Source organism: Neophocaena asiaeorientalis, unplaced genomic scaffold, assembly GCF_003031525.2.
Source record: "Neophocaena asiaeorientalis asiaeorientalis breed wild unplaced genomic scaffold, Neophocaena_asiaeorientalis_V1.1 scaffold642, whole genome shotgun sequence".
Taxonomy (NCBI): Eukaryota; Metazoa; Chordata; class Mammalia; order Artiodactyla; family Phocoenidae; genus Neophocaena; species Neophocaena asiaeorientalis.
The window spans coordinates 62,725-84,959 of NW_020173769.1; the positions used below are offsets into that span (position 1 = coordinate 62,725).

A 22,235-nucleotide genomic window follows, 5' to 3' on the forward strand; every position below is an offset into this window, starting at 1 on the left:
AACCACAACTACTGAGCCTGCACACCACAACTACTGCAGCCCACACACCTAGAGCCCGTGCTCTGCAACAAGTGAAGCCACAGCAATGGGAAGCCCATGCACCGCAATGAAGAGTAGCCCCTGCTCGCCGGAACTACAGAAAGCCACGCGCAGCAACAAAGACCCAACGCAGCCAAAAAAAAAAAAAGAACTCCACTCTGCTCACAGTGTAACTCCACTCTCTGGAAGAGTGCCTATGAACTTGCCTTGTGGTTTAGTATTAGATCTGTTTTGACAAGAGCAGATATAGACAAAGGTTGGTCTACTGGGGAGGGAGCTGCCTAGTTCCAAATTTTACATCTTGATTGATTACCCAGAGAAGATTCAGAAAATGCTAGAAGTAACTTTCTTTTCAATCTCAAGGTTGTTTTACATGGAAAATAAATTATCCTGCCTTTTCAGAGCACACAGAGGAAAAACTCATAAATGATGCGTCTGCTTTTCTTTCATGGTCATAATTCTTGTTTTTATTTTGAGCTTTTTTTTAACACCTCTTAATATGGTATAATATAAACAAATGCTTTTGTGCTATCATCTGTTAGCAGATATGCTTTTAATCGTGTGATTGGTCCTGAAAAATATAAAGCCAAATTGGATGTTAATGACAGGAAGCTGAACCCTTTTATCTGCAAATGCAAACATTTTCAAAAATTACTCTTCATCTCTGAACTTTTGCATCTTGAAACCTCTGATTTTAAACACTTTGCTGTTTCTTTTAAGCCCTGATCAGGCACAGTGGCATTCTGAGTTCCGTGGTTGTATTCAGTGAATATTTGTACTGTTTTCTACTTCACTATCTCCTATTCTCAGGAAGTTCTTTAAATAATGGGCAGTTCAGCTTTTTACCAATGATTTCTGTCCGACTCTGATCAAAGCAAAGCTCTTGTTTACTGTTTGTACTATAATATACAGATTTGCAGAGAGGGCAGAGTAAGAGGAAGCAAGGCATACAATGTAATGGGAAGTGAAAACAGGGAGTAAAACACTACAGCCTTAATAACAACAGGCATACTGGAAATTTATATTATAAATGAGAATGCCAAATGGCTATGATATCTGAAAAACTTGACATATATATAAAGATTGTCTTATTGTTGTTTCTGGTTCTCCATTCCTCCTTGATCTTTAGTGAATGCCAACACTGGGAATGGGAAGGAGCCTGAACTTATTGATCAAGTGCCAGGTACTGTGCCGGGCACGTTACTTCCTATATTTTGTCTATTTTCATGATTACTTCAAGAGCCAGGTATTTTTATTATCACTTTACAGATATAAAAACAGATTCAGAGATATTAAGTGACTTATTATAATCACACAGGAATTGAAAAAACTATTTTCTCAAGTCAGTTTAATACAGAAACCTATGCTCTTTTGCCTGTCTCTCTTTGCTTCTTTCAGGAGAGAAATGGGCCAAGATAAGGACAAGGATGAAAATATGCATATTCATTCAGTAATGAATGCATTGGCTCCCTGAATTATTATATTAATACTGTTACTATTGTAATTTTACTATATTATACAGAGTATGATATATAAATTACATAAATTATAATAATTTTGTTGCTTATTAATAGGTAAATAATTATTTATTATCAGGTGCTTATTTGAGTGTCGGGGTCAATCAGGCAAGGGTCCTATTGTTAATGAAATGTCTCTAGCTCTAGGAGCAGTATGATATTGGTATACATAACTACAATATAAGGTAAAAACATATGCACAGAAAGTCTCTACCTGGGAAAATCAGAGAAGGCTTCTGGGAGAAGGTGAGTTTTTAAGATGGGCTTTACAATACGGCTTGGATCTGAACTTACGGAAATGAGGGAGAGGGCGTTCCAGGCAAAGGGAATGGTTTAACAAATAGAAAAGAAAACCACACTTCAGTTGGTGTCTAAGCCTATTCAGGCTGCTGTAGCAAAATATCACAGACTGGGTAGTTTAAACAACAGACATTTTTCACAGTTCTGGAGGCTGGGAAGTCCAGGATCTAGGTGCTAGCAGATTCTGATCTTGGTGAGACTCCTGGCTTGTAGACGGCCACCTTCTCACTGTGTGCTCACAGAGCATTTCCTCAGTGCAAGCGAGCAGAGACAGAAAACTCCGGTATCTCTTCTTCATCATATAAGGACACTGATCCCATCACACGAGCAACACTCTCATGACCTAATCTAAACCTAATCACCTCCCAAAGGCCCCACCTCCAAATGCCATCATTTTGGGAATTAGGGTTTTAACATATGAATTTGGGGAGGACCCAAACATGCAGTCCATAACAGTGGGTATCCACTGGGTACCAGGAACTTTGTATATGTCATTTCATCTAACTCTTGAAGAACTCTATTGGGTGGTATTGTCTGTTCCATAAGCACATAAAACACAAAATTTTCAAGCTGAACTCAACACTTCGTTCTCCCTCCGCCCATCCAGCTCCCTCATTTCCTGCATGTAAATGGCATCACTGTCCATTCTATTCCCTGTGCCTGGCTCCTGCTCAGAATCCTTGACTCCTCCCCCTCTGCCCCTCAGCCTCATCAACACCTGTTCATTCCACCCTCTGAACATCTCTGGAATCCCCCCACTTTTCTGGACTCTAGCTGCCACTGCCTTGCTCCAGGCTATCACCATCTCTCAGGCACCATCGCACCCACCTTCCACCAGTTGATCTTGCTGCTTCCAGTCTTCTCTCTACCCACCCCTCGAATCCTCTTTCAGTCCATTCTCCACATTGCATCCACACGGATCACTGTGAAATGCATATTTGGTCACATTCTTCCCTTGATTATAACCCTGTGAATGTTCTTCATGTTTCTTAGACAAAAGGATTCCTGAACAAAGCTTAAAGAGCCTTCACGAGCTAGCCTCTGCTTCCTTCCTCAGCTTCATCTTGGGACACTCTTCCATCCTACACATCCATCCTCGAGTCACTCCAAATGTCTTTCAGTTCCCTCTTCTGCACCTCCTTTTTGACTGCCCCCCTACTTAACTGCACCAAAGTTGAGTTCCCACCTCCCATTCCTGCCACAGGGTGGGCTCTAGAATAGAAAGGACCATGTCTGTTTGCTCACCAATAAATGTATTTCAAGTGGATACAGTGATTTTTAAAGACAGGCTCATGGGAATTCCCTGGCAGTCCAGTGGTTAGGACTTGGCGCTTTCGCTGCTGGGGCCCAGGTTCAATCCCTGGTTGGGGAACTACGATCCCACAAGCAGCGCAGCATGGCCAAACAAACAACAACAACAGAAAAAACTGAGGCTCAGTTCCTTTCTCAAATTCAAATAGCTGGCTAATGGTAGACTTGGGAATCTGAAAAAAATCTGTATCTAAATCTAGTGCTTTTCTTATAGCAACAAGGTATCTCTCATAGATGGGTGAGTGTGAGGCACTCAGTAATTCATTTCGGCTGGATCACAGCATGCACACAAGAGACAAAATGGGAAAAGAAGTCGTTAATCATAGTGCATAGGCTTTAATCGTGGCCTTGTGCCCTAGGTTAAGGAATTAGGATTTTATTCTACAGACAATGGGGAATCATAGATGGGCACAGAACTGACAACAGCAGAGTATTTAGGTTTTCTTATGCCTTACAAAAATGAAAGTGAGGGCAGAGGAACACAAGAAGAATCGGGGGCCTTTTGCCACAATCTTCATGCATAAAATAACAGTATCTACTTCCTATGAGTTTTGTGAAAATGAAAATAAATAATGCATGTAGAAATGCTGTGTAGCCATATACCTCTTTATAAATGTCATTATGGTCTTTTTTTTTCTCTTAATGTTTGTTCAAGGGCTGTTCAGCTTTGTAGCTACTTCTAGAAGACTCCAAGTGAACCCTCTGAGGAGCCATTCTCTAAAGGTGGTGTTGAGACTATAAATGAAGTTTTCAAGCTACTGGAAAGTTACAGACCTGCTCCCAGAGGCAAGAGAGGCCACTGACCAGAGCAGCTGGAAATTTCCCAGGTGACAAACTGAGGTAGGGGACAGGAAAGGTGGAAGGGACTGCTGCTGATGGGAGATCCCAACTAGGAACAGCTGGCAACACACTGCCAGCAACTCCTTTGAGGAAGAGCAGCTGGAAACCAGCATGGGAGCAGCATGGAACATCATGAAGAGGGGACCTGATTGCTTGAAGGCCTCTGGCCTATGCTGTTTCCCCAGTCTGATTTACCATGAAGAGAGGGGGGAGTGTACTAAGCTCATTTCGAAGCGGGCAACTGGAAATAAGTGTTTTGATGTGAATGATAATATAACTATTATAATAATTATTATTATCACAGTGATTGAAGAGAGTAAAAGACCAAATTCAAGGCCCAGAAAGTCTGTTTACAAAATCGCACCTGGAAAGAGGACTGCCTGTAAGAAGAGCTCCTCTGGCTCAGGGAGTTGAGAGTTTGGCTGGTGGCTGTGAGAGTGAACTTGGGACTTGGCCTTCTGAGGAAGCCCACTGAAAGGATTGCTTTTATGCACTCCTCTTTGGATCCACTGTTTGGAAAAAGGAATAGTAGAATGGCCCAGGTAGAAGTTGTTCTAGAGGCCCCGGTGGACTGGATCAAGCCCTGGACTTGAGAGAAAGACTTGCAGGATTTCTGTAACCTTGACTTGTTTCCTATTGACATTAACTGCACGCCAGTTTAGAGAAGCCAGCTTTCAGGAACAGATCAGTCTGCTCCTACTGCATTCCCTAGCACAAGAACACATTCTGCAAATACCTGGTGAATTAGCCGGAATCCCCTACACTGCTTCCCCTATGACTCTGGACTGTAGGTCTCCCTGGCACAGTATTAAGCAGGTGAGGTAGGAAGGCACTGGAGTACAAGCCAAATATTCTGAGTTCTATTCCCAGCTCTTTTAAGAATAAACTGACACGAATGGTGTCTACAACCAACTGATTTTCCGGAAGGTACCCGGGGATTTTTTTTTTAGCATCTTGGAAATGAATATGACTCATCGTCTTGTCTAACAGGTCCTCAGTAAAAGCTCGATATATGATTGTGACCAAAACTTTTAAACATAATTTTTCAAAGAATTAAGTTTAAACACATTGTCTAGGAGGAAATGTTGTACAGATGTCACAGGCAAGATTTCCCTATGCTACTTATTGAAAGAAGATATAAATGGAGCTGATTCAAAATTACCCCCATTAGAGGTAATCCCAAACCAACATGGCTTACATGATTACTTCTTTCAGTCAAATTGAACTTCTTTGCAAATACGACTGAGAAAACTGCCCTTTAGTTTAGATCTAGCTTAAATTATTTAATGAATCCCCTTTCTCAGTTAGTTGGACATTAGGTTTAAGAATGAATAAAAGTGCCTCATGTGCCCCATAATAGCTAAACAGTGTCTGTGGAAAAAGCAGCAAAACCAGCTGACATTCATGAAGAGATGGACCAGTGGTCTGGTCTCAACCTCAGGTCTGGGAAAACCATTAAGCACACAACTTGAGTTTCATTTTTAATTTGATACACTGTGTTTAATGCAAAATGTATGGGCATTTTGAGAGGCGGTGTGCTCAATTATGGGGAATGGCTGTAATCCCGGTGGGTTTATTTTGCAGGCTTGGGAGGTTGCTGTTTTTCCCTGGTGGGTGTCTAAGGGAGTAGGCAGGAGAATGCAGAGAATCCACGCAAATGAAGCCTTATGAAGCAGCTCTTTGATTAGGTTAGAACAGGCTTCTTTATCCCTGAGGGAGGCTGTGAGTTGGGCTATGGGTAAAGTGCCAAATCAGTCCTTGCCTGCTTTGTGACTCTGGGGTCACAGCAGGCATCCAGGAGGCAGGAGTTTAAAAAAAACCCTGGCTGGAGATGGTAAAGTTATGGAATTCCGCACCCGCCCTCCCCCCCCCAGGAAGGGGGAAGGGCACAGGTGTTCGACGGAAACCCACCTCTTGACGCTCACCTGGCCACTTCTCACATTCTCCTCCTTCATTCAGCAAACAGTTCTTGCGTGCCTACTATGTGCCAAGCATGTGGCTAAGATAAGGTCTCTGACCTGGAAAAACTCAGTTTTGGTAGGTGTGATTCCCATCCAGATAATTGAGGCACAAAATAAAAATTGTGATGCTTAAGATATGGTGAGAATCCAGTGAGAATGTGAAGGACAGTGTGACTAAATAATCGGGGACATCAACTTAACTCATTGCAGCAAACACATACTGCATGCTTGTGCTGTGCCATGCTCTGTGCTAGGTCCCAGTGAAGGGCAAGACAGGAGTGGTCTTGCCTGCATGCAGTTTCCAGTCTAGTGGGCCAGGAAGGATTTTGAGAGATGAGTTGGGTCTCATTGGGTGAAGAAGAAAGAAAAAGAGAAAAGGAGAGGAAATGAGCAAAGACACAGAAACCTGGAAAAGCATGCAGTGCTGAGATAATTATAAGAATGTGTGTGTGTCAGGGGGTGAGGGAAGAATAGATAGATATTAGAAAGTTTCAAGAAACGAGGCTGGAAAAGTAAGGATGTTTGAAGCCATCTTTGAAGGCTTTTGCATGACATGCCATTGAGTTTTTAGCCGGTAGGAACTGGAAGTCAAAGAAAGATTTAAACAGGGAAACTTGAGCATGTCCACATTCTAGAACAAGTCCTCTAGCAGTCAGAGAGAAAGGAGGAAGAATCTAACATAAGGCTGCTGTAGCCAGTGGAGGAGAAAGGCCAGGGAGGTGGGTATTGTCTGCCCCAGAGAGGTCAAGAAGCACAATAACTGAATACAGGCCACTGGATGTAGCTATTAGGAGGTCAGTGAGGACCTTCCAGAACGGTGCTCTGGGTGCAACTGGTTGGCCCTGGTTTAAAGAGTAATTTACAGGAGAGCAAAGCAGAGGCTCTAATTGTCCAGAGCACAGTCACCTTTTAGTGGTTGTTCAGTTCAGCGAGTGTGGTTTGCTTTGTAAGGAAGACATCCCAAGGATAAAGGAATCCCAGTGGACTTCAGCGACTGTAATGGTCCCTGAGAATTGTATTTGATGTGCAGTCGTGTTGGCGTGAGGTTTGTCCTTTAACTGTGAGGACCCAGGCTGACTCCAAGGCAACCTTTATTCAGCTCCGCTTGGGTTGCCAGCTCTCTTGAATTTGCAGGGAGTATCCCGACTTTAGAGTTTTCAGGATGCCATTTGCAAATAATTCCTGTGTCCTCAGTTACATTTCGCATCTTCTGAGGATGAAGTGGGGAACACCTTCCCAGAGTTCTAATGGGTCAGGGAGGAGTTCTGACGTGTTGCACCAAATCCCTGAAAATCCACTGGAAAGTCTGTAAAGGTGGAGTTACACTCCAGGGATCCTATCCTGTAATTGCCAGTTCTGTTTCCCCACCCAGTGACAAGAGCCAGCCTGTTTTTCTGACACTGTGACCCAGCTAGCTCTTTGCCATAATCAATGTTTCCATTCTTTTCCAAAATAAACATGTTGACGGTCATTTGCAAACAGAGGAATGAAAGTTTTCCATCCCTAGGTGCCGTGCATGTAGTTTTGAAAATGAAGAATTTAGCAAAGGCTTTTAATCTAATCTCTGGTTACTTTGTAATTTGTCTGGGGCACTAGACCTTAGAAGGCAATTTTTTTTTTCTTTTAGATTCAGTTAAATTCTACACCCCACCCCCTCCCCCTTCTAGCTTTGTTCAGAATTATCAAGCAGAATAGTTTGAAGAGAATAGGACCTTATTGTATCACATTTCAGGAATGAGCCCTGAGGAAACAGGAGCCAAGCCTGGAAATGAGAACATCCTTGTAAATGACCAACAGAAAACAGGAGTTAAAATACACAACTGTTGTCATGCCAGAAAATTGTCTGCCCTCTCTGAACGAACTGGGAGTGCTGGTTTGCATTTATACCAGGTTTTAAAAACAATAAATGCCGTTCTCCCTGTTCAAATGAAATATAATTTCATAACTGCTTTGAAGATAACCCTGCCTTTTTTTATCCATAGAAACGAAGAGCTTAATACCCCTGAAAATCCCAGATATTGTACCTGTTTAATACAAACAGAGTTTGTTTAGTCTGCGTGATTAGTAATTTTATTTCAGAAAGAAATGACTGATTAAGAGTTAGGCAGATATCATGATCAAAGCTTACTTCTTGCTCACCGGGGGTGTCAGAAACAGCCAAGCTGTTGATGTATCCACTGGGCTAAATTAGTACCATTATCACTTCAGTAAGCCTAGATATTACTGTGTTCTCTGCTAAAGAAACCAATTATAGTATCTGCTGGATGGTATATTAAATGACACCATTTAATTAAAGCCTAATCTCTCTCTGAATGAACAATATTTTAAATTATTCTACATTATTTCATCCAATTACTGAAAACCTCTGTCCATTTTTAAACACAGAAAAAAGTCATTTGGCACCGTGACTGCCAGGAAGAATAATTGCCGTTCTGTGCTGTGTCTGGTGCTCGTGCCCAGTAACAGTCAATCCAGGACACACATCAGTTCAGGAGCTCTTTTAGTTTTAAAATATTTCAGATTTGTTTCTCAAGCCTCTAGGCAGCAGAGAGCCCTACTCTACAATTGCCAGTGGTTCCCTCCGAGGACTGGGGGGATAATGGAGACCTCGAAAAAGAATTATGTTTAGAGGAATAAAGCCATTAAAGAAATACAAGTCCCATGCCGGGAGCAGAGCTATGTAACTGACAGAATAGCAGTTCTTTTTGAATGACTAGCTCATAATGGAATGCAAGAATTAAAATGGACTCGACAGTGAACTTAAGAGATAACCTCTAATAGAAAGAAAAATCCACTTGTTACAAGGAGAGATGAGTTAAAAAGAGGTAACTTTTTTAGAAAAGATGGGGATGAACCAAATGTGAATGGACTTTCATTCCTTAGAGTCATTAACTATGGGGAAATGTTGGCACACATTTGGGTAGCAGAAAGCAAGAGCCACATATGAACAGTGTGCTGCTTCTGTAGCTGTATAATGTCGAGGAATATGGGGCGAGGATATTGTGTGTTTATTGGGCCATCAGTAAGATCCTAGGGAAGGAGAATAGCAGTGATGCACCCCAGATACTGTAGGAATGTACTCCCAGACCTAGACTGTGGGTGGGAAAGTTGGAACTCAACCTTAGGACCTAGCACCAAGCCTTGCTCACAGTAAATCCTCTGCAAATTTAATTCCCCGAGGTCATAATCCTAATGTGTGAAATTAATGGTCCAAAGCCAAGCCGATCCATGTCTTTTAGCCACTCCTTGGCAAGTGTAGCCTAAGTCCTGATTTTGACCTGAGGAATGGTGGTGGTCAACGGCAGTGATAAAGATGACCAGAGTTCAGTTCAGGTTTTCTCCACGTGTGAATCACCTTGGTCTATTTTGTTTCCCTTGCTATTACTTTTTTTTTAAGACTGTTTATTTAGAAAAATTATAAGTTCACAGTAAAATAGAGAGGAAGGTACAGAGATTTCCCATATACTCCCTGTCCCCAAACATTCATAGCCTCCCCTATTATCAGCGTCCCTCAGCGGCGTAGTACATTTGTTACAACTGATGAACCTATATTAACACATCATTATCACTCAAAGTCCATAGTTTACTTCAAGGTTCACTCTTGGTGTTGTACGTTATGTGTGTTTGGACAAGTGTATAATGACACGTGTCCATCATTATAGTATCATAAACGGTGTTTTCACTGCCCTAAAAACCCTCTGTGTTCTGCCTGTTGCCTATTCATCTCTCTCCACCCCAACCCCTGGTAACCACTGATCTTTTTACTTGTCTCCACAGTTTAGCTTTTTCCAGAACGTCATATGTGTAGTTGGAATCGTACAGTATGTAGCCTTTTCAGATTGGCCTATTTCACTTAGTAATATGTATTTAAGATTCCTTCATGTCTTTTCCTTTTCATGGCTTGATAGCTCATTTCATTTTGCTGAATAATATTCCGCTATCTGAGTGTACTACAGTTTACCCATTCTGGTGTTACATTTTTTGAAGACGACTCAATTTTATGCCATTGTCAACCATCTACATCTAGGGAACATATGGAAGTCCAAGGGCTTTGGGTTTATTATTGTGGCTATAAATTGGTCCAATATAACATAGAGGTTAAAGGTGTGAGTTTTAGAGTCCCTCATTCATGCACTCATTAACACTGATTCCTAATAATAGTCAAGGTAGAAAAGACATCTGGCCTGGGAAAATTCAAATTCAAGTCTGAGTTTGAGTTCCAGCCCACCTTTGCTAACCGTAGAGCGTTAAGCATGTGACTTAACTTTCTTCACCTGTAATGTGAGTTAATGACACACCCCTCATGGGATTCCTGTGAAAATTAAGAGAGTAATTTCAGTACCTACCATATAATAATTACTCAGAAAATAGTAAATATATCATGATGTTGCTGTACATAAGTAGGGGCCACTTCTAAGGATTATAGTTTGGCTCAGAGGCTGGAGATACCTAAATGTAGCAATAATGACTTATCAAAAGCAATACTTACGAACCAGCAAGAGTTAATGCCAGCTTGTGTGGGACAGTACAGTACACCTTATCCTGTACACACACACACAAACACACACATACATACAAATATAATTTTTTTAGTGAAAGCAGACTTCCTGTTGAGGATGCTTCATCATTGGAAATGGCAGTAGGAGCGCTCTCTGCACTGTCAGAGTCTCCAGGATCAGGCCTGGAATTATTAGATGTAATCATCAGGTTGAGTTACTTATACAAAGCCAGTTATTTGCCATCTGCCACTTGGAGAGGTGTCCTTACGCCCTGCTTGGATGCCAGCCCGTTGCAATGCAGCAGGGGAAACGTTTCTGTCCAAATAACTCATCTTGGTTTCAAATTCTAATGTGAGAAAGGACTGTCAAGTAGATGCTCTGTCTTGATGATAAAGGGGACAGTCGGTGTTCATGGTCCTTCTTATGGGCAGAAACATTGGATAAGACATGCATTTCAAGGATTTTAAGTTAGATAGCTGGAGAATAAAATATTTAGAAAACTTAAAGTCGGGTCAAAGATAAATTCGGTAGAAGCTTGGCCAGGTGGCAGAAGAAAGTCTTTTTGACATGTTTCCACCCTGAGGCAGGGGTAGTCAGCAATGCGGAGCGTGTGGGTGTTGGAATTATCAAACGACATTAACATAGTATGTGAAGTATGTCGTGCACAAGTCATATTTACTGTGGTCTAGCTGAAATAAACATGGGTGTCAACATGTAGAGCCCTGGGCATGCTCCGTGGAGAGACTGAGGTGCACTTGGGGCCAGGTAGCTGATGGGACAAACTCGTTTCCAGGCAGTGGTGTAACTCAGAATGACTGATCAGGAAACTGCATGTCCTTATAGGATGTGCAAGAGAAGAGAGCCAACTGTGGACTCTATGCCCATAGTCAGTGCTGCTTTTGCTATTGCTTAACTCCAGTGTATGAGTGAGGAGGCTGAGGCCAAGGTCACTCGGGCAGCAGGGGGAGGAGCCGAAAGGTCTGGGTTTCTTCTCTGACTCTCTGTTGTTTTGACAGGTAAGTGACATTAATCTCATCTCATCTGCTCCTACTTCCAGGAAGTTGATTCCCTAACTGCTGTCTTCTCTCCCCTGACTCTGAACCAAACTTCCAATGGCCCTTTGAAGACTTCCACCTGCATGTCTCTCCAGCGTCACGAACGTGGCACGTCTAAAACAGCTTATTTCCCGCTCCACTCTCCATCCTGCCCCTCACTCCCAGTCAGCGTTCCTTCCTCCCACCTTCTTACTTCTAATGGCACCTTTCCTCAGTCTTCCAGCCTCAAATCTTCATGGACAATTTTCTTCCTTAACTCATTCTTCTCTGCCTTCCTCAACCAGTGCATTTCCGTACACGTTTTCTTTTCATTTCCACGAATACCTCAGGTGTAGGGTTTGTAACCTCATTCTATACAAATACTATTGCAGTAGACTCTAAACTGGCCCCCACCTTCCCGTCTTTTCCTACTCTGACTCATCCATACGTATTGCTGAATAATTCTTCCTAAACCACTGCTTTGACTCTATCACTATCCTGGTTAAAAACCTTCAGTGGCTCCCTAGGGCCCCTGGATCTTAGCGTGGGAGTTTATATTTATCCTTATTGACTTTCATCTGGCTAGATGTGACCATCATTTCAGTCTGCCTGGAACTGTTCATATTACTGATCTCCCCCTTTATGAACTTGTACTGCTTATGAACCTACATAAGCAGAATAATTCTGGGGTTTTTTACCCAGCTAGATTATAAACTCCTTGAGGATAAAGGTCTAGTCTCAGAGATGTCTTATTTTCCCCACAGAATTCAGAGTGTTTCATACATACTTACTGACCCATTCGTTATTCAGTTAAAGGATGTGGATGCAACAGCAAGGAAATGTGGCAAAGGGATGAGGCAACTGGGATGGTGAAATTCAGAGGTTTTCATAAAACCCAGAAGACAAGAAGGAGTCAGCAAGGAGACATTTTAGAGGTTGGAGTTGAATAGATACACAGTGGGCATTGGTTGTTTTTGGCATATGATAGCCATCCTTCCTTCTGTTGGCAATAGCACTGCTCCCACCTACCCCACCCGCCACCCTAGATATTCTCAATCAGAAGTCGGCCTGTGCTCCAAGCCAATGAATGAGCACATTTCCTGTCCTGTTGCTGTGATTGGTTCAGATATGAGCATGTCTCACCCTTATTTGTGCCAATAACAGTCAATCCCAGGACTAAATACATCTTGGGGGGAACTTTTTCTCCTGTGGTCCTAAGATAGGAGTGAGATGGAGAGCTGCTGGCAGCCTTCTTGCCACCAGGAGGGCAGGACTTTCTGAGATGAAGGCAGCAGAGAAAGACATGGAGCTGAGTGAGGGATGCAGAGAAACGTGGTCCTGATGGTATCACTTGGCCCCTAGACCCAGCCACAATTGAAGGTAGTCTAGATGGGGATTTTATTTTCCATTTTCCAAGTCAATATGTCACCCTTTTCCTTTAACCCAGTTCATGTTTGATGTTTCATTACTTGTAACTGAAAGAGATTTAAGGAACTCAGTATCAAGTCCATCGACTTTTAGAAAACAAACAAACAAACAAACCTGATTGAACTGCCAGGGCCCCATCTCTTTGGATTTCCAGTTTCCACATCTTGACATTTTAGGTGTTTGGGTTTGAATTCAAGATTCCTTGACTAAAACCCTCCCCCTCAAAGACTCATTTATTTAAACCCCTTTATTTAACAGATGAGGGAGCTCAAGTTCAGAAACATTAAGTGACTTTCTCAAGATCACACAACTAGCTAGCAGCAGAGCTAGGGCTGAAACCAGGGTCTCAGAATTCTTAGTCCCATGCTATTTCTTCTTAAAAACAGAAAAGGTAAGACAAACAAAAGTGATAAAGATGGCCAACATTTTATTGCATGCCTTGTTGTTCATTGTGCTAACAGCTTCACATGTATTTACATATTTGAGTCTCCACAAGGCCATAAGAAGTGAGTGCTATCACCATCTCCATGTTAAAGGATTTGAGACCTGGAGAGGTTAAGTCAGCCTCTGGTTACATAACTAGGAAGGGACAGAGGTCAATTCTTCCCCAAGGCAACTTGGTCAAGAACTCCTGAAGCATATTTGAGAAGAGAGAGGTAGGGGCATGTGAAAAGCAGTTGCCCTGCCCCATATCCCCCAGCCAACCTGAATCTACCTGCAGCTGCTGGGGAAGGCAGTTACCTGCACACCAGCTGCTTTCCCCCTCAAGCCCCTGCAGCTTACTTCTCTGCTGGAGGACTTTCTCCTGCTCGTTGCCCACCCTCCATGAGTACACTGGTGTCAACAGGAAGTGAAGAGGAGCTCATGTCCCTGGGCCACCCTCTACCAGTGGGGAATGGGAGTTGGTGGATAATGCCCAGGGGGATGATTATGAGGTGTGTTCCACATGGCTTCTCAGAGGGTCCCCAGGTTCCTCAGGTGCCCTCAGTAGTAACCTCCTCATTGATGTATGAGTTATCGGTTTTCTCCCTCCCTTATGTTCCCGCTGCTTCAAGTCTGCTCCCAAGGATTATCACCAAGAAAACTGCTTGTACTCAAGTTTTTGTCTCAGGACCTCTTTTGGGAGGAATCCAAGCTAAGACACTAGTTCAGAGGGACGTATTTAGAGCCCTTGAACATTCTGTCTAGAAAGGGAGCACTATAGGAATTCTGCCATGACTCTCCTAGAGGGAAGAGGACAAAAATGTGAAAAGAGATGTTTATAAAGGTGAATGTTTTCAATGTAAGAGCTGGAAGTGAAGTTAAAAAAGAAGTCTTTAAATGTCGTTTGCCACACCTTGAGAGCAGCGCCTGTTGGCCCTTAGACCTATCTCTAGAGGGTTAAGGTAGACAGGTGTACCCTAAAGCCTCTGGATGAAGGGAGGAGGGGTCAGAAAACACAAAAGGAGGATTCCTTCTTGGTCTTGCAGTGTGATTCAGTCCTTCCCTCATTTTGTGCGTTCAACTCAGAGATAAGATGACGCTTCTCGTTTCACAATATTTCAAAAGGCTCTTGCGATGGAAGGTAACACAGCACCTTTTTGTATTCCCAAGGAGCTGGCTTTCTGAAGCTCTAATCCTTAAGCATTGGTTCTACTAAGTTTCCCCAAGGAACTGGTTTAATCAATTTTTATATTCACAGGCCAGGTATAAGATTTTGGTGCCTTCCTATATGCTTTAGAGGCATAGTCCCCACTATTGGGGGATTTAGACATTCCATTTTATTTAGTTTGATTTTATTGAATGCCTCTTCTAACTAAAAGTGATGGATAGCATACATTTGTTTCTTAAAAAAATAAATACCTTGAGGTTAATTTGCTTAGACACTTTTGGAGAAAATATTCTATGTCTCTTGAGATATCTCGAGATAATATTAGACATCCCTCTGTGTGTCTCAGTTAGGATTGAGGGTGGATACTCTAGGATGGATACATCTCTATTTTATGGAGATGTTGGGAGGACTAAATGAGATGAAGTACTTAGCACAATTCTTCATATGTGGTGAGTGGCGAATAAATATGATGATGACGATGATAATCAATAGTGTTTTCATGTAAAGCAAAAATTTTCTTCCCGGGCTTCCCTGGTGGCGCAGTGGTTGGGAGTCCGCCTGCTGATGCAGGGGACGTGGGTTCGTGCCCCGGTCCGGGAAGATCCCGCATGCCGCGGAGCGGCTGGGCCCGTGAGCCATGGCAGCTGGGCCTGCGCGTCCGGAGCCTGTGCTCCGCAGCGGGAGAGGCCACAGTAGTGAGAGGCCCGCGTACCGCAAAAAAAAAAAAAAAAAATTTCTTCCCTGGATTCCTAAAACAATTCTTATTTAACGTCTATGTAAAATTATCTATGAGGAAATCATTGGTCTCTGGAATTTTCTGTTCTGTTTCCTATTGTGTTCTTGTTGTGGTTGAATTATGTTAAACTTGATTTCAGTTTCTCTTGAAACCTTGGTTGCTGGGAATTTACCCAGTGGCTGAATGTGATAGTAACAACTGCTATAAGAATATCCCTACAGACTATCAGGCAGCAAGATCTCTTAATAAATCTTGAGCCTGGTCTGAAGTTTAATGACTTTGAAGGCAGCCATAGTTGGCCAGTCAACCAAAGCCACATCAACTTTATTAATAAGATTTTGTGGAGTCCTTATCTATTTATGCATCAGTGGGCATCCTAGCAACAGAGCCCTTCTCTGGACTGCCCATGAACATTTTCAGTTTCTGGTTTCTGCAATACTTTCCGAGTACAGATGGATTTGTGTCCTCAACTTGCAGGCGACCTAAGTGATTTTCATCACTTAGGGCTGAAATGCCTTTCCTTATGAAAAGAAAATCACTTATTAAATATACTTGGCTTTAGACACCTTATATGTTTTCTTGGGAGAAACCGTGAAGTCATTAAGACAGCTTAATGTGTATCGTAAATTCACCAAATCTGAAGGACAAATCCCAGCAACCCAGATGTCAGTGTGCCCTGCATACCCGTGAAAGCTACCTCTGATTCAGAGCAGGAGGTGTGGAGAAGGTACAGGAGCCTGGGTACTTCCAATAGCGATGTACGCAAAGCCACTCCCTTAGCCTGACACAGCTTTGCCCTGCCCGCCCCCCACTCATCAGCCTGTGAGCCCCCTTCACTCGGCTCAGGTGCTCTAACTAGAGACCCAGCAATAGGTAAATATAGACCTCTGAGTTGTTTCCAAAATCTCAGTTATTTACTTGGGTCAAGAGAGTAATTTGGTGTTTGGGGAAATAATTTTCTCAGCAGGCTCATGCAGCTACAAACCAAGAAGGTGCAGAGATTGGTTAAAACCATGGATTTAGGGTCAGTCAGACACGAGTTAGATTCCTGTTAGGACATTCACTACTTTATGACACTAGACAAGCTACTGAGTCTCTGTGATCCTCAATTTCTCTATTTCTAAAATAGGGTTAATGATGGCAAAGATGATGGTAATTACACCCTGTGTTGAGCACTCACAATGCCCTGGGAACTATACTAAGTGCTTCCTGTACATCGTTTTGATCATCTTCACAACTCTTTGGGACGTATACCATCACAACAGATAGTGCCCTGTAAGTAGTCGTTACCGTAATGTCCACTACAAATGCCACCACCCCTGTTACTCCAGAGTAACATTCCCAGTCCCAGACACTGCTGCTAGGATGTGACAGATATTCTCACCTGCTTTCTTGAAGCACCAAAGCCTTTCCCTTTTTGTTCTACTGCTAGATATATCCAAGATGCACTAATATAAGGAGATTTCGTTCCATCATTTATTTTTCTGAGAGTTGTGGAGTGCATGTAATTTTGTCTTACATTATTTAGGGATGTTGAGCTTCTCTACTCCAGGTTTACTTAATGAAAAGACCTAGATCAAGAATTTTTCTATAGAATCAGGCTGCTTTAAAACTGAACAAAAATTTTAAAGACATAAACAAAAATAAGAGCATCAATGATAAAAATCATCTTCCCAATAATCCTGTAAAAGTCCCTCTGACTCGGGTATTGAATTTTCTTTGACATTGTCGGGAGGCAGTGTAATTCAAGCTGTTCTGTAACAGCGGTCCTTTGTGACTCTAGCTCTGTTTTACCAGTGATCTGTTCTATTAATGCAGATGCCAGAGGAGCAGCAGTCCTGATCAAGACAAGGCCGTCAGCCTCCAGGAAGGTAAAATTTCTACTGCCAAAGACAATATAATATCCATTTCTACCTCTGGCTGTAATTTATTTGTAGTGTTTGGGTGGTAATTTAACCCATAATGCATTGCTTTCCAAATTACAGTATGCTAAACATCTAGTAAGCTATCTTACACAATTAAACAGGCTGAAGAAACCCTGGAGTGCTCGTTACTGATGTAGAGAAGCATTTTACCACAGGTAGAGTCCTGTACTGCATTACACTCTAAACCCCTGAACCCATCCCAAGAAACATCACAGACACAGAATTACTCATCCTTTCCTTAAAGTGGCGCAATTATTTTAGTTGGAAATTGTAATTTTCTACAACCTGAAGTTGAGACTTCTTTTTAATCAGGCACAGTTGCGTGTACGTATATGCAGTGCACAGCTGTCTTAACTTCCATGGAGAGGTGAGAAGGAAAGTAAATAACCTAACTTCAGAAACTGCACTGCTCTTGGAATACAGACTCGACTGCAGTATTGCTTGGCTCACGTGGGAGCTTTGGGGGAGGGGAGCTCGTTTGCTCACTTTGGGGAGATTGGGCTTTGAGCTGCCATTTGGAAATGTCCCCTGTCGAGGACGGTGAGTCGGAAGCCCACTCGGGAGCCTTTTTCAAGGAGAATCTGGAACTTTCTACTGCATGCACTAAGACTAGGCAGAACCCAGGGAGCAGATTTATACCTGGGATTGACCTGTGTGGCCTTACAAGGTTTCTTCTAGTTTAATGGAGTCTCTACTGAGAGACTGTGACACCACCATTCACTCCAAAAGCCAAGGTTGATACAGAGAGCACTGAAGGGAGCCATGGCTGCAGTATTCTCAGCCAGCTCAGTAAAATGGTAATCAGATGATCTGCAAACTTAGCGAAAATCAGAATCACCTGTTGGGCCTGTTAAACACACTGATGCCCTGGGCCCAGCCTACAGAGATTTTGATTCAGGAGTTTTGTCACAGGGCCTGGAACCTTTTTTTTTTTTTGTCAACCTTATTGAGATATAATTTACAAACAATAAGGTGGACTCATTTTAAGCACAAAGTTCAGTCAGTTCTGATGAAAGCATACATCCCTGTAACCACCAAGATCTACATTTCCATCACCCAGAAACGTTTCCTCATGCCCTTTGCACTCAATGCCCCTACCCCCCCAAACTCCTGGCCCCAGCCATCCATTGATGTGCTGTCACTATAATTAATGTCTTTTCTAGAATTTCATAAAATAGAAGCATGCAGTATGTATTATTTTGTGTCTGGCTTATTTCTCTGAGCATAATATTTTAAGATTTATCTATTTTGTTGCATATATCTTTGAATCATTCCTTTTAATTGGTATATAGTATTCCTTTGTGTGGCTCTACCACAGTTTGTTTATCCATCCACTTTTCGATAGATATTTGGGTTGTTACAGGGTTTTAATATTGAGGATAAAACTCTATGAACAATCATGTAAAAGTCTGTGTGGAAGTGCTGGCCACATGACAAGTTTATGTTTAATTTTATAAGAAACTGCCAAGTTGTTCTCCAAAATGGCTGTGAAACGGTGAGTAATTCTTAGTCAAATCCCTTTCTCCTGCCTTCCCTAATCAAGGTGGTTTTACGACGTGCAGGTCCTCCACGCAGCATGTAGCTTAAACGGTAAGATGCTTGCCTGAGTTGTTTTCAGGAACTTGGAGTCAGCTGTGTCTACTTGGAGCTGAGCTGGTTAAGACTGGATAGGACCACTGACCCTCCAGCTGGACATGCGTGAGTGACCTCTCTGTGACCTTTAGACGTCACAGGGCTGAAAACTCCACCCTCTGATCCTGCCAGGTGCCTGCACATTTGAGTGCAGAGGCCCTGTATCTTAGTTACACCTGGGCAGAAAGATGACCGTTACCACATCTTTTACCAATCACCTTTCTCCACGCTGCCCACTCCCTCCACACCTCAGACGCCCTGCTGCTTTATTCCTTATCCCATAAATACCCGGAGCCCCTTGCCTTAGGGAGGCAGATCTGGATTCTGGATCTGAGATTCCACCCCTTCCACTCCCAGCTCTCTTGGCTGCCTTGCACACATACCTTATCTTTGCTGCAAACCTCAAGGTCTCAGAGTTTTGGCTTGCTGTGCTTGGGGCAAAATAACCCTGATTTGGTAACAGCTGCACCATTTTTAGATTCTCACCAGCACTGTTTGAGAGCTGTAGTTATTCCATGTCCTCACCAACACTTGGTATTGTCAGTCTTTTTAATTTCAGCCACTCTAATTGGATACCAGTGTTTTAAAAAATCACCTAGGTGATTCTGATGCACACCAAAGTTTGAGAACTCCAGCTCTTATAAAAGCAATAGCTTCTGACAGCCTGAAAACAGCTCAAGCCCTGAGTCCCAACCTCAGCTCTGAGCCTGCCAATGCTGTCTTACCCCTATGCTCGCCCCTAATAAACAGGATCCTGGGTCTCGATCTTTTCCATATCCAGGCTTCCCACCTCTCTACCCAGTGCTATGTGCTATCCTCACTTCTGCCAGCTACAAAACTAGTGACACTGGAACTGAATTGTATTGCATGAGTAGATGCTGCAGGGTGGTAGGGCTCACATGGCAGGCAGAGGGACCAGCAAGAACAAAGACTTGGAGGCATGAAATAGCCTGGCCTGTTTGGGAAACTGAAGGTTGTTAGGTGTCCTTAGAGTGTGGCACTGAAAGGAGGACTTGGGGAGCGATGGCTAAAGAAGAATCAGACCACACAGGGCCTTTATGCATGGCTAAGTGTTTGGACTTTTTTCTAGGGGAGGCTGAAATATGGTGCATGGAGTACTCTCTTCTACTGTGTTGGAGAAAAATTACCCTAGTATCTGCACAGGAAAGAAATTGGAGGGGACGGAAAGAGACAGAGACACTAGTTAGAAGACCAGTGTTATACCCCAAATGTATCCTGGGGATCTGCCCAGTTCCATCTCATTGTAGGTGCCTCATAATTATTTTTAAATAAGAGAATGAAAAAAACGAGTCTTTCTGTGTCACTCATATCTTGCTCTCTGGTGTCTTTTCCCCTCCTCTCCTGCCCCACTAAAGGTGGTGGAATATATTGGGGCCAGGGGGCACTGGGTCCCAGATCTGAAGATCACCCTGCCAAGATAAACTGCTACTTTGTCAACCTCTGGGGCAAGTTTGTCATCATTCCAGTTTATTATGACTGTTTCCACCTGGTCCTCACTTGTTCCTCCACCGAGAACTCTTGGAGCATTTATTATGAGGCAGGCGTGAGCTGGGCGTACAGAGAGGGGAAAACACCATGTCTGCCCTCAAGAAGCCTATACCCTCTCCTCATCTTCAAGCCTTAGGCCGGGACTCTGCAAACTTTGCCTATAAAAGGCCAGATGGTAAAAAGTTTTGGCTTTGGGAGCCATGTGGTCTGTTGTAACTATTCAACTCTTCCACTGTGATGGTAAAGCAGCCATAGACAATAGCAAATAAACAGGCATGACTGTGCAACAATAAAACTTTATTTATGAACACAAAAATTTGAATTTCATGTAATTTTCATGTGCCAGTAAATATTCTTTTTTTTTTTGGCTGCACCGCATGCGGGATCTTAGTTCCCTAACCAGGGATCCTGCAGTTGAAGCACAATGTCTTAACGGCTGGACCACCAGGGAAGTCCTCAGTATTATTCTTCTTTTGACTTTTTTCAATCATTTAAAAAAATGTGAAGATTATTGTTAGCTCGGGGCTGTGCAAAACCAGGTAAGGGCCAGGATTTGGCCCATGGGCTACAGTTTGCTCATCCCTACCTTAGGCTGTCTCCTCATAATGTATGAACAAAAGCTCTTTCTTTTAGTAATAATTATGGTCACCACAACTTTCTCCTACCTACATCCCCTATTTCATGTCCCTCCTCCACCACGTACACACTCACCTAGTCCTGCATTTCTGCTCTTACAATGTAAACACGATGGACTGTGACCTCCCCCTGCTCAGCAGCCGCTTCCAGGTGCCCAGAGCTGTGCCCTGGCGTACATCCCAACCTCTGGGGCCTGGCTGCCTCTGCTCCTCAGGACCCCTCTCTGCTCTCCTTGTCAGTTTCCTCCACTGCCCTTTCTCACCTCCAATAACTCATGTTCTAGCCCCTCCAAACCGTTGACAGCTGCTCTTTCCAGGCTCTGCTCCTTGGCCCATTGCATTGCCCCAGCTTTGGATTCTTAATCTCCTTTCTCTCTGGCTAACTCCTGCTTGTTTCTAAGGCTCAGCCTGCATTTCAGCTCCGTGTCATCTTGAACCACATACCTGCAGGCAGAATTCACAGACCCCCTCTGGGTTCCCAGCACTCCGTGCGTCCTGGCAAACCCGGAGTACCTTGAGGGTTGTGTCTTGTCCTCTTTCAAGTACCTGCTGCAGTGTAGAGCACATAGTGGATGCTCTGTGGATATTTTAATGAATTCTCAAATGTCAAGACCCCTTTTTATATACTTTATAAAACTGTAGGTATTGTATGTACACTCTTTTATTGGTTTCCTTTTCCTGGTTTCATGTGTTATTGCTACTATTAAATTTTAAGTTTGTAAGTGCAGACATAGTCTATTTTGTAGTAGACTTCCTTCCAAATACATAACATTCTGTGGCTCGTGGGTTCTCCTCTGGGGCCTCTAGGTGACCATGGTGGGCTTTCATTAGAGTATCTCTAACCAACTTGCCTAATACGGGTCACAGAATGTTACCGAGGCCCTGATAGGTCTCTTTTTTTTGACAGATGAGGAAAGTACAGCCTTATAAAGATAAAGCAGCTGACCTGAGGACGCTGGTCAATGACAAAAACAGAAGAAGTGTCGGAAACAAGGCCTTGGTATTACCAGAATTTGAGTTTTTGATCCAGTTTGCAAGGTTAAAGTATTGAGCTCTGAATGTGGATTTGTAATTTATGAGAGAGTAGGTGTAGGGAGGGTGGGGGGATGGGGGCGTGCCTGGGAAGCTGGGCAGTGGTGACCTTTAGCGCCTCACTTCTTCTGAATAGGATTCCTTGTTTGCTAGTCCTCCCAGCCCCTTTCTCGCTTCTCCACTATATCAGTCATTCCCTTAAAACAGTGACACTTATTATGGCTGGCAAACAAATGGTCGGGAACT

At 43.1% G+C, this 22,235-nt stretch overlaps 1 long non-coding RNA gene across 3 annotated transcripts; it reads left to right on the forward strand.

The window, feature by feature from the left end:
• The first annotated feature begins 11,439 nt into the window (after positions 1-11,439).
• Positions 11,440-21,975, forward strand: LOC112403830 (uncharacterized). Of its 3 annotated transcripts, none has more exons than XR_003003989.1 (3): positions 11,440-11,483; positions 17,075-17,127; positions 18,725-21,975. It is a non-coding gene; the product is annotated as an uncharacterized LOC112403830 (long non-coding RNA). The 3 variants fall into 3 exon arrangements; XR_003003990.1 differs by lacking the exon at positions 11,440-11,483 and adding an exon at positions 16,398-16,531 and having other exon boundaries at positions 17,075-20,077; positions 20,190-21,975; XR_003003988.1 differs by lacking the exon at positions 11,440-11,483 and adding an exon at positions 16,398-16,531.
• Positions 21,976-22,235: the final 260 nt, after the last annotated feature.